The following is a 13,428-nucleotide window of genomic DNA, read 5'->3' on the forward strand; positions in this document are numbered from 1 at the left end:
GAGAGAGAGAGAGAGAGAGAGAGAGAGAGAATCCCAACCAGGCTCCATTCTGTCATCCTGAGGCCAAAGTGGGGCTTGGTCCCATGAACTGTGAGATCCCATCCTGAGCTGAAATCAAGAGTCTGATGCTTAACCCACCGAGCTACCCAGGTACCCCTACGCATTTTGATATAAAGAAAGGTGAACTTCCACAGGTGAACAATTTACTTATTATTTAATATCATTATGTACTCATAGATTTAACATATTTAATATTCAAATCATTGTAATCTTCTTTTTGAAATTTTTGAGATTATGTATGTATCACATAAGGTTCATAATTTTAAGCATTTTTAAGTGTACAATTCAATGTAGTGGGCATTTCACATCATCACTATGTACTTTCTAGTGTTATGTGTTGTGTTTTGTTTTGTTTTGTTTTAATGCCGGTGTTGGATTATGTCAATCAAACGTTTGGGTTTTTTAATCAATTGAAAAAATTGTGGGTTTTTTCTTTGTTGTATAATGTAGTGTATTACATTGATTTTCTTATGTTGAACCACCCTTGTATTCCTGTGAGAAATCCTATTTGGTGATGTGTAATCTGTTAGAATCACTGTGCTGGTATTTTGAGGATTTTTGCATCTCTATTCACTGGGAATGTTGGTCTGTACCTTTGTGTGTGTGTGTGATGTCTTTTTCTGGCTTTAGTATCATAAAATGAATTACTAAGTGGTTGTGTTTCTTTTTAAATATTTGGTGAAAATTACCCATGAAACCATCTGGTGCAGTTCTTTTCTTTGCTGGGAGATTTTCAATTATTGATTCAATCTCTCTTTAAAGAACTGGTTTGTTTTGTATTTCTTCTTGCATCAATTTAGTTAATTTTTGTGTTTTTGGAAATTGGTTCATTTCATGCAGAATATCTAATTTTGGTTTATAATTATTTACAGTATTCTCTTACACTCCTTTTTAGTTTGTATGGTTGGAAATAAAATTTTTTTCTACTTTCATTTCTGATTCTAATTATGTGTTATCTTTTTTTTTGTCAGTCTAGTTCAAAGTTTGTCAATTTTGCTGATTTTTTCAAAGCACTAACTTTTGTATTGAGAACCTCTATATTTTTCTATTCTCAATTCTATTTATTTCTGCTCTAATTTTTATTATTCTTTTCCTCTGCTAGCTTTAGTTTTAAATTGTTCTACATTTTTTTTTACTTCCTTAAGTTTATCTAGTTCTTCATCTATTTAGGATACTTCAGTTTTAACGACAGCATTTACAGCTATAAGTTTCCCTCTGAACACTGTCTTTGCTGTATTCCATAACTTTTGATACATTGTGTTTTCATGCTGGTTTCTCCCTAAGTATCATCTAATATCCCTTGTGATTTCTCCTTTGACCCACTAATTGTTTAAGAATGTTTCATTTATTTTTCATATATCAGTGAATTTGCCAGTTGTCCTTCTGTTATTGATTTGGCTTCATTCCATTGTGGTCAGAAAAGATACTTTTTATGATTTCAGTCTTTTTTTTTAAATATTTTTATTTCTTTCTAGGAGAGAGAGAGAGAGAGAGACAGCGTGAGCAGGGGAGGGTCAGAGAGAGAGGGAGACACAGACTTTGAAATAGGCTCCAGGCTGTGAGCCAGCAGTCAGCACAGAGCCCGACGCAGGGCTCGAACGCATGAACCGCGAGATCATGACCTAAGCGAAAGTCGGATGCTTAACCGACTAAGCCACCTAGGCGCCCCATGATTTCAGTCTTAAATCTATTGAGGCTTGTCGCTTATCAGAGGGTCTATCCTACAGAATGTTCCAGGTGGACTTTAGAAGAATGTGTATTCTACTGTGGCTGCGATAGCATGTTTCTTTCTTTCTTTCTTTCTTTTTGTTAATTTTAAGAGAGAGAGAGACAGAGTGAGCAGGGAAGGGAGCAGAGAGAGAGAATCAAGTAGAATCTGTGCTGACAGGGCTCGAACCTACAAATCGAGAGATCATGACCTGAACCAAAATCAAGAGTCAAATGCTTAACTGAGTGAGCCACCCAGGCGTCCCTGGGATAGGATGTTTTTTATGTGATTAATACATGTCGTTGGTTTATAGTGTTTTTCAAGTCCTCTATTTCCTTATTCTTCTCGGTCTTGTCGTTCTATTATTATATGTGGTGTATTAAAGTCTCTAATATTATTGTACAACTATCTATTTTTTATTTCAATTCTTTGTATATTTTGGTGCTCTTCTTTGGTACATATCTACTACAATGGTTATATCTTCTTAATGAATTGAGGCTTTTATAAATATGTGATGTCTTTCTTTGTCTCTTATAACAGTTTATTTATTTTTAATGTCTTATTTATTTTTGAGACAGAGCATGAGAGGGGGAAGGGCAGAGAGACGGGGAGTAACAGAATCTGAAGTAGGCTTCAGGCTCTGAGCTGTCAGCACAGAACCCAACACAGGGCTTGAACCCACAATCATGACCTGAGCCGAAGTCAGAGGCTTAACTGACTGGGCCACCCAGGTGTCCCTCTTAGAACAGTTTTAGACTTGAAGTCTATTTGTCTGATATTAGTATAGGCACCCTGTACTCTTTCTTTTGGTTACTATTTACATGCAAAGTCTTTTTTCATTCTTTCACTTTCAAGATATTTATGTCTTTAGAACTCTTGTAGACAGTACATAGTTGAATAATGGATTCTTTTTTTCATTCTCTTACTCTCTGTTTTTAGAGTTTAAACCATTTACATTTAGAGTAATTAGTGATAAGAACAGATGTACTTCTGCCATTTAACTATTTGTTTTGTGCATGTCTCATTTATCATTGTTAGTCATATCCTTCCTTACTGCCTTTCTGGTGTTTCATTCATATGTTTTATTGTGTATCCTTATATATATATGTATTTTTTGTATGTATACTTTTAACATAATTTGTGGTTACCAATGAGATTATATTGAACATCCTAAATTTATAGCAATTTAGTTTGAATTAAAAACAACCTAGCTTCAACCTTTATGTTGTCACAAATCGCTTCTTTATATATAATGTACATGATAAAATAGATTCGTAATTATTTTTTGCTTATGCTTTTAAATCCTCTAGGATATAATGGACTTACAACCTCAAAATACAATAATGCTGACTCATATTCGCCCATGTATTAACCTTTGTAGTTCTGTTTCTTCATGCAGCTTTGATTTACCATCTAGCATCCCTTCTTTTCAACCTAAAGGAATCCCTTTAGTATTTCTTGTAGAGCACATTTCTTGGNTATTTAAGTAATCTCTACCCCAGTGTGGGGCTCAAACTCATGACCCTGAGATCAAGAATCGCCTGCTCTAGTGACTGAGCTAACCAGGCACCCCTATTTTCTCCTTCATTTTTGAAGGACAGTTTTGCCAGATGTATAATTCTTGGCTGACATTTTTTTGTCTTTCTGCATATTAAATATGTCATCCTCTGTCTTCTGCCTCCATGATTTCACATGAGAAATAGACTGTTCTCTTATGGAGAATCTCTTGTGTGTGATGAGCCACTTCTTTCTTGCTGCTTTCAAGATTCACCTTTGTTTCTTTGGCCTTTAGCAGTTGGATTGTAATATATTGGTGTGAGTCTCTTTGACTTTATCCTACTTGAAGTTCGTTGACATGCCTGGGTTTGCAGACCCATATCTCTCATGAAATTTGGGAACTTTTTGTCCATTATTTCTTCATATATTCTTTCTTTTGTTGTTTTTGTTTTGTTTTGTTTTGTTTTTCCTGTATNNACTCTCATGATTTATGCGTTGTTCTGTTTGATGGTGTTCTACAGGTCCCTTAGTCTTGGTTCACTTTTCCTTATTCTTTTTTGGTTCTCTTTCTCAGATTCTATAATTTCAATTGTCCTTTCTCCAAGTTCTTTGCTTCTTTCTTCTGTCTGCTCAATTCTTCTGTTGAGCCTTTCTGAAATTTTCATTTCAGTTATCTTTTCAGATGTTACTTTTCTACTCCAGAATCTTTGTTTAGTTTATTTTTGTAATCTCTATCCCTGTACAGATGTTCTCATTTTGTTCATATTTTGTCTTCCTTGTTTCCTTTAGTTTTTTTTCATGTTTTATTTAGCTCTTTGAGCATATTTAAGGTAGTTGTTTTAAAAGGTTTTTCTAGGAACTCTAATGTCTGGACTTCCTCAGATATGGTTTCTGTTACTTTGTTGTTTGTTTGAATTGGACATACTTTCCTATTTGTTTGTATACCTTTTAATTTGTTGTTGCAAATGGGAAACTTGAATATTATAATGTAGTAACTCTGGAAGTCAAATACTTTCCTTCCCCTAAGGTTTGCTTTTTTGTTGTGGTTGTTGAGGGCTGTAGTAGTTCTTTTTCTTTTTAGTGACATTCTTAAACTATTTTTTGTAGATATAATATTCATCGTTGTATGTAATCACTATTTTTTTCTTCCTTAGTATGTGTTCAAGTAGGATTTTTGTTGTTGTTGAAGTATAATTGACGTACAATGTTACATTAGTTTCAGGTGTACAACATAGCAATTTATCTTGTCTATACATATTATCCTATGTTCACCGCAAGTGTAGTACCAGGTGTCACCATATGACACTATTACAATATCATTGACTATATTCCCTATGCTGTACCTTTCATCCCCATAGCTTATTCATTTCATAACTGGAAGCCTATACCTCTTACTCCTTCTCACCCATTTTCCTCATTCCCCTACCATTCTTACCTCTGGCAACACCATTTTCTCTCTGTATTTATGAATGTGTTTCTGAATTGTTTGTTCATTTGTATTGCTGTTGTTGTTGTTTTTAGACTCCACACATGAGTGAAATCATACAGTATTTGCCTTTCACTTTCTGAATTATTTCACTTAGCATAATACCCTCATCCATGTTTTCACAAAGGACAAGTTTTCAATCTTTTTTCATGGTTGATTAATATTCCATTGTATGAATTTATATTGTCACATAAATTTCTTTGAGTGCCAGGACCTAAAAATATATGAGGAATAAAAAAACAAACAGTCCCCCACACAAACACAAAACACTTCTCCCAGTCTTTGAAGATTTGCTCTGTGTATAGCAACAGTGCTTCAGGGTCGAATTGAACTTAGGGATCAGCCTTAGTTGAAAGCTTGGTCTTCTTGGGTCTCTACTATTTATATGCATGTGGCTTTCTAAATTTCTGTGTATATATAGGTCCTTATAAATGTATTAATTTCCCAAAGAAACTCTCCAGTTTTGTGTACTGGACCTTAGATGGCATATTGTATATTTTGTCTCCAGGCATCTGTGGGTTGATATTTTAGTTTGCAACATTTTTGAGTAAAGCCTACCACTTCCTGACTTCTGAGTTAGATGAAACTGAGATAATTGCCTTATATTTATTTTTCAGGTTTCCTCCAGGTAGGACATACACAATAATTTGTGAATAAGGTCTATTCTACTCCCTTTGGATCCAGGGAGCAGAGTCCTACACTAGGAATTCAGATTTCAGTTTTGAAGACTGCCACAATGTGCTGGGGAGGGAATGAGTCAAGGGCTAATAAAAATTCCATAAAATATCCTACTTTTTCCAAGTTGCCCTCTTTATTTGAGTCAGGGTCAGTTGGTTGCTCTAAATCTTTGTTTTACACCATTCTAACAAAGTTGGTTTTGACAATATCTGGTTGTTTTGTGATGTTTCTTTAGTAGAGGCAGCTTGGAGTTATGTACTCTGCCAATTTGCTGACATTACCCCCCTATTGAAATCCATCTTGAATCTCAAACTTTCCCATATTCAGTCAGTAAGATCTTTTTCAAATTGGCCCATGAGTTCTTTTAACATCATGCTAATAGTTTTGGATAGCATTTTCACTATCTTATATGATTAGATGTGGCTGATCTAGAATCTTAGATGCTGCAGTATCTTTCGATGGAACCCTGTATTTTAAGTCCACAATCTGGGTGTTAGACAACTTATTACTACTTGTTTATTCAATTTTTCTAGGCCTTTTCTATGTATAAAGCTGGTGAAGATAGAAAAATGATTGATAGGTAGGTAGGTGTGTAGGTAGGTACATAGAAAGAAAGGAAGGACGGACAGACAGACAGAAGGAAAGAAAGAAGGAAGGAAGGAAGATATAAACGAAGGAAAAAGAAGGAAGAAAGAGATAAAGATGAAGGAAGGAAGGAAGAGGAGAGGAAGAAGAAAACTTCTTGAGTTCATTTGTATACCTCCAATTCCAATTCAGTACTATAAGGTTTTTACGTAACCTCTTTTATATTACATCTTTCTGTCCTTTCTTCTATTCCCCATCCAGTTTCAGGTGCTGTTCTCAATTTAGTCTGCTCTGTTTCCAGTGAACACTTTCAGGCCTGGTTGGGACTCTTCTGTTCTAAGGTCCATCAGATCTGTTGCTTCCCTCTATTTTATTCTACACACCTCCTGATATCATGCTGGTCTTGCCATACTGACATTTGTCCTGCTGATCTGCTGGTGTTTGGAGATTGTGAGGGTGCCTTATCACTTTCTCCTGTTATAAATGTTGCTTATGAGTTTTAAGAAGTTACTTTTTTTTTTTAACTTTGTAATGTGATCTCTACCCCCAACATGGGGCTTGAACTCCTGACCCTCGAGATGAAGAGTCACATGCTTTACTGACTAAACCAGCCAGGTGCCTCTGTTGCTCATGAGTTTTAACTTTGGTATCTCATTTTTCTGTGTGGTTTTATTAGAGGAATCAGGGAGACTCAAGAGCTATTTTGCTGCTGCCAACACTTCCCAAAATCTTTTCTTGTTATTACCATTTTACATAAGGGCAAATTGACATACAGAGAATAAGTGACTTTCTCAGTATTCCAGAATAATTAGCAAAGCTAGAATTCAAGCACTTGCAATTTAAGTGGAGCCCATACGTTTTAACCCCAACTCTTTGCTGCCAAGTTAAGAAAGTACATATTTATCATTATCTGGGGATAGGAGACTTTTTCACTGATCCCATGATTGCTGCACAGTACTTTATATAAGGGGACTGCTACTTCTTTTTGCAGGGAGGATATGGAGAGTTATTTTGGAGAGAATATTTCTGGTTTCTCTTTTATACTCTTTCTCAAGGACTCCCCAAGAGTTTTAACTAGAAGACAGAATAAATGTATTTAAAAGGCAAGGCAGGCTTATCTCAATCTCTCTCTGCCTCTGTCTTTCTCTTTCCTTCTCCTTGGACTCTCTCTGCTCAAACAAGGTGAATTTCATAAGTGCTTGTAGGTTTTATGGAATAAACAGATCAGTTCTAGTGGCTTTCAACTATTGTTTTGCTCTCTCTCTTTTCTAACTTATCCATCTGTATTGATAAATCATGGCTATCCTTTAGTGGGGACCATTATCTTAAGATTGGGAGTATTGAGTATCTAAGAAGCCCAATTTTAGCTTTAGAATTAAATCCAGGTTTCAAATGTAGTTTGATCATATATAAAGCTGAAATTTGAATGCCATTTGACTTCTTGTGCCCATTTTCATTCCAGAAGAATTATAAATATTTGTTACCTGAAATTGCACCATTACAAAATATAGCATTATAGAGTTTTAGTTATTGAGAGTAATCTTGTCTGGCCAGTTTTCTGATAATCAAGTGCCAATACACCAAACTCCAGTAAGTAACCTCTTCTGAACACCTGCAATTATACAGCTATAAACTTGTGTCAAAATGACTAGTTTTACCTTGCCAAGTACTTTTTTCCTTGGCCTATTTTCTTTTTTTAATATTTATTTACTTTGGGGTGGGGAGTAGAGGGGCAGAGAGAGAGGGAGAGAGAGAATCCCAAGCAGGCTCTGTGCTGTCAGAGCTGGACATGGGGCTTGATCTCACGAATCATGATATCATGACCTGAGCCGAAATCAGAATCAGACACTTAACCGACTGAGCCACCCAGGTGCTCCTGGCCTATTTTCTTAATAAGTGTAGAGGTAGTATGATGTAATGGTTAAGAACAAAAGAGACAAACCAAAATACAAACTGTTAACTAGAGAACAGACTGATGGTTACCAGAGGGGAGATGAGTAGGGGAATGGTTGAAATATGTGAAGAGGATTAAGAGTGCATTTATCATGATGAGCACTGAGTAATGTATAGAACTGTTGAATTACTGTACTGTGCACTTGAAACTAATGCAACACTATGTTAACTATACTGGAATTAAAATGAAACATTTTTTAAAAGATAATATAAATACATAAATACATAAATAAATAAAGTATTGTATCAGAAACATTTGTAGCTTTTGAACCTCAAAGTACATATATTATATTAACCCTTTGTTCTTATTGTGAAAATGGGACTAATATTTGCTTTCTAATAATGTCACTGTGAGGTTTTAAGTTAGATCATATATGGAAATCTCATAGCAGTTCCCAAAGTAAGGATACAAAAATACATTGATTCCCTTCATTTTGTTACTAGGCACTTTCACTTGGTTGGCTTATTTAATACACAAACCTGCATATTAGATATTAATCTTCCCATAGACCAGGATCATCAGCATTATGTAGGAGCATATTAGAAATGGGGACTCTCAGGCCCCTCCTCAGCTTTCTATATTACAATCTGTGTGTTAAGATCTTCCTCCACCCAACAACAAAAATAAGATTCCCTGGTGATACTTATGCACATTGAAGTGAGAAACACTGCTTTTAATGATTATCAGACACGTTTCACCCTTTAAGGAGACACCTGTCTTCAATTGAATAAATTGAATCTGTGGACTGGTAAAAGGGCCAGAGGCTAGTGAAAATATGCAACACCTGAAGGGGTCTAGTAGTTGGAGACAGCAGCTGAAATGAAACTGAAATTGGAGGCACCACCAGAGAAGAATGTAGTTGAGGCTTCATTTCTCAGTGTGGTGACGGCTTTACCATGGACACAGACGTAGAGTCAGCAGCAGCTCTAGGTCCTTGCTTGACCAGAACTCAGGTGGGTTAAGGACTGATATATATCAACTGGGGGGCTCTCTTGCCTTGTGGGCCACCTAAATATCTCAGTTGGAAATTGATTACCTCGACTGGATATCCCTCAGAAACATCAGGGCAAGGCAGAGGCTGTTTCATGGTTGTATATTCCCTTCCTTTTCACTGTGACCATGGGACTTATCACCAAACATCAGAGGAGAGAAGAGGAGGAAGGCCTGATAAAGTAAGAGACCCCAGAGATGTGGAGAGCTTAATCCTAATAGATTAGGATTACCCCGGCTCTTATTTTCTAGGTAGTAGGAAATGAATGTTATATAAATGTATATAGCTTGAAATAAGTGGGCCATCATTCAAGACTTAGAAATATTTGTTAAACAACAATTTCCATCATAATATTATTTAAGCTATGGTTACTGTGACATAAGAGCTCTAAGGGCTACACTTTACAGTGATGTATGTACTGATGTATGGGGTATATGCGCTACTGCCATTGAATCACAGTAGTCTAGTCTGTGTTTGTAAATGTTTGCAACAGCCAGCCTCCCATGTAGCCTAAGTAGTTTTTCGAGAATATGATGAGTTTACAGCTATGCGTGGAAGGGCCCTTGTAACAAAAGATACTGTCCTCATCTGCTTTGCTGATGACACAATCTTCAGCTGAAGATAAAACATCTTGTTCCTTAATGAGAGAAATGCAATGAAATGAAATAACAAACAAGGAAGGAAGAAAAGAAGTAGGGGAGGAGAAAGTCAGAGGGCCCAGGCTGTGGGTGTTCAATGATGGACAAAGGATTGAGTGTTCCAGTTCAGTTGGAAATAGGGGGAAGCCTAGAGTGTGCACGTGTACAAACACACACACCCTTCATTCGTTGACCTTGAGGTACACCTATGTGTTGCTGTTCTATTTGTAAGTCAAGGCAGAGTCCACTGTAATCTAGAGGTAAACAAGCATCAGGCACCCACTGAGCCTGTACCTGTAGCACAGATGTTTTCCAACTTCCAAACAAAAGGTATTTGCCCTTACAGACAAACCTAAACCTGGCACGCAACCTATGTTCCGACACTTTAAGTGGTGTCTGGCTTCCTCAGCCAGTCCATGAGAGCTGATTTGATTGCTAAGCAGTAAAACTAATAGCATAAGCTTGAGAGCTGAAATCCAAGGGCAATGGACCATTTAGAGTAGAGGAATGCAAGGAAAAAGGGAAAGTAAGCAGAAAAGTAGGGAGTATGGAAGAAGAAAAAAATTGAATAGAAGTGAGGGGAGAAAGAAACTATCCCAAGAGCCCCTTAAGACTTTGCCCATGTGAAGTTTGGCCTTCCGCCCTTTCATCTATTCTCTACTTTCTTCCTGGAGTCATAGAATAAAACTGTAAGTGCAATCATGATGCCCCATTGCTTATAAATTGCTTATAAATAAATAATTATTATTGTAATAAACTCCTGGAGCATTCAAGGTCTAGTGTGATTTGGACCCTACCTAGGTATTCAACCCAATGATTCTCTATTGCTTTTGTTAAGGAATCTCTTTTCTTTCAATACTTTGAAGATGCTAAGTTCTTATCCCCAGGGAAGAGTGGGAATTGGAAAAAGAGCAATTCATACAAACTGCTATCCACCGTTCAGGTCTTAGTTTAAATGTCCTTTATCTATGTGGCCAGTATTGATTCCCTACACCTCACCCCTCCATTCTAGATTAGGATTTCTTGATATATACTTGCAGAGTATCCTGTGGTTTTCTTTTGTGGTGCTTCTCAGAATTGTAACTTCTTGTGAGTATATATTTAATTCCTGTTTTCCCCCCACTAAACTATAGTTTCCATGAGAAGAGAAACCAAGTTCTGATTATTCACTGTTGCATTCTCAACATCCATTCTAGTACCTGGCTCAAAAGTGTATAATGAATGAATGAATGAATGAATGAATGAATGAATATAGGGACTAGAGAAGAGTTAATTACTTCCTATTTGCTGTGTGTGAGTCAGGAAGTTTCTAGTAAAGATTTCAAAATAAAGAAGCAGTAGGAAACCTGTCATGCTCCAAAAAGTCCTCTCTTCCAAGGTCCTAAGTGTCCTCATGCTAACTTAAACTTGTCTAACTCTTCCCTCTTTTTGGGTCAGCCTTACCACATAAGTGTTCTATATTCTAGAGGATTTTTAAAAAATTTCTATTCTATCCTTTTTTCCATTTACTGAAATAATAAGTTCCTTAAAAGCTTCACTTTGTTTTTTTAAAAAGCAATTTATTTAAATTCAAGTTAGTTAACACACAGGGCAGTAATGGTTTCAGGAGTAGAATTTAGTGACTCATCACTTATATGCTCATCCCAACAAGTGCCCTCCTTAATGCCCATCACTCATCTAGCCCATCTCCCCACCCAACATCCTGCTAGCAACCCTCAGTTTGTTCTCTGTATTTAAGAGTCTCTTATGGTTTGCCTCCCTCTCTGTGTTTATCTTATTTTTCTACCCTTCTCTCATGTTCATCTGTTGTGTTTCTTAAATTCCACATATAAGTGGAATCATATGCTGTTTGTCTTTCTCTGACTCACTTATTTCTTTTAGCATTATACCCTCTAGTTCCATCCACATTGTTGCAAATGGAAGGATTTCATTCTGTTTGATAGCCAAGTAGTATTCCATTGTGTATATATACCGCATCTTCATCCATTCATCAGCTGATGGATATTTGGGCTCTTTCCATAATTTGGCTATTGTTGATAACACTGTAAACATTGGAGTGTATGTGTCCCTTCAAATCAGCATTTTTGTATCCTTTGGATAAATACTAGTGCAATTCCTGGGTCATAGGGTAGTTCTATTTTTAATTTTTTGAGAAAATTCCATACTGTTGCATTCCCACCAACAATTCCCACCTTTGTCTGCATCCTCACCAACATTGGTTTTGTCCTGAGTTGTTCATTTTTGCCAGTATGGCAGATGCGAGGTGGTACTTCATTGTGGTTTTGATTTTTATTTCTCTGATGATGAGTGATATTGAACTTCACTTTAGGTTTTGTAGGACATCTGCCTTCTGAGATCTCCAGTAAAGATGGATAGAGAACTACAAGAGGGTGGAGGAAGGCACCTGATGGAAATTTGTATGGGTTAATTTTGTGTTCATTGACACTTTACATGTTAACTATGACCATAGACCAAGAGTTGACAAACTTTCTGTAAAGAACCACATAGTAAACAGTTTTGGCTTTGTGGGCTATGTGTTCTCTGACACCACAACTCGATTCTGCTACTGTAATGGCAAAGCAGAGTCAATCTCTAAGTGAATAAGTGTGGCTGTGTTCCAATAAAGCTTTATTTACAAAAACAGATTGGCAGTCTGGGTTTGGCCCACAGGCCATAGTTTTCCCACTCTTGCATCTAGAAAGCTATTAGCCAGAGAGAGGCAGGGTGCCTTTCCTCGTCACCTTATACCTGTTTTGGTCACTCCTCAGATTAGAGAGTATCAGATTAGAGGAATTCTGAGGAAGAATTCCTTAGTTGGAAAGGTCTGATGGAACATATCACACTTAGGACACAGCTGTCAGACCTTTCTTCTTCTTTCATAGCAGTGTTGTAAACGAGTAGTGTGTGAGTAGGAGTGGATAATCTGTTGGCACCATTTCAAACCCTGACCTTTCTACAGCTAGTGTAATTATGGGTAACATGGTGCTCCGTTAATACAGCAAGAGGTTTGATCTTTTCTCTTTTCTCTCTCTCTCTCTCTCTTTTTGTGAATTGGATTTCTAGAGAACCAAACAGTACTTAAAACCCCTCAGGCATATGACAAGTTTAAGAACAAATATATGCAATTAATTACTGCATTTCTTTCCTGAAGTATCCAAGAGGAAAGCAAAAGATTGCTTGTTTAGGGGGAGCTCCATGATGATTGAAAAAGCATGCTAGGGAAGGTTACAGAAAATGAACCAGTTCAGAAGAAGCTGGTGAGTTTATCTGTGACCACGAGGCATAAAGTGGTGGAGAGTCCACAATATTACCTTGGGCTCAGGCCACATAGTGCACTTCAAATCAGGCCCCTGTGCTTCAGGAGATAGCTCTTTGCCAAGTGACATTATCCAAGAGCAAAATTCTGTCTACTTCTCTTCATTAGGTACTGCAGTATCTTCTCATGGAGTGTTAGGACCAAAAACAATACAATAAATTTAAAATATGAATATAACATGGGTAATTATATCCTAGTTTGATGAAGAACTCTGGACATTATGACTTTGCCCAAAGTTAGGTCAGGATATATGGTATGCCTCTTATCAAAAATAGCATAGTAATTAAGAATGTGTACTAGNCTGAGCTGGCAGTCAGCATAAAGCCTGATGCGGGGCCCGAACCCACGAATCACGAGATCATGACCTAAGCGAAAGTCGGATCCTCTTTACTTTTCTGAGCTCTTGCCAAAATGAATATTAGAGTGTGCAGAAAAGTGAAAAGGGAGCAGTTTTGGAATCAGACAAATCTCAATTTAAATACTGATTCAAAAATTTAATTATTATGTGAGTAAGA

General features: G+C 36.8%; 1 pseudogene; it reads right to left on the reverse strand.

Moving 5' to 3' along the window:
* The window catches only part of LOC144222035 (uncharacterized), a 137,372-nt pseudogene that overhangs the window by 35,952 nt on the left and 87,992 nt on the right, over positions 1-13,428 (reverse strand).

The sequence above is a fragment of the Crocuta crocuta genome, unplaced genomic scaffold (assembly GCF_008692635.1).
Source record: "Crocuta crocuta isolate KB4526 unplaced genomic scaffold, BGI_CrCroc_1.0 scaffold784, whole genome shotgun sequence".
Classification (NCBI taxonomy): domain Eukaryota; kingdom Metazoa; phylum Chordata; class Mammalia; order Carnivora; family Hyaenidae; genus Crocuta; species Crocuta crocuta.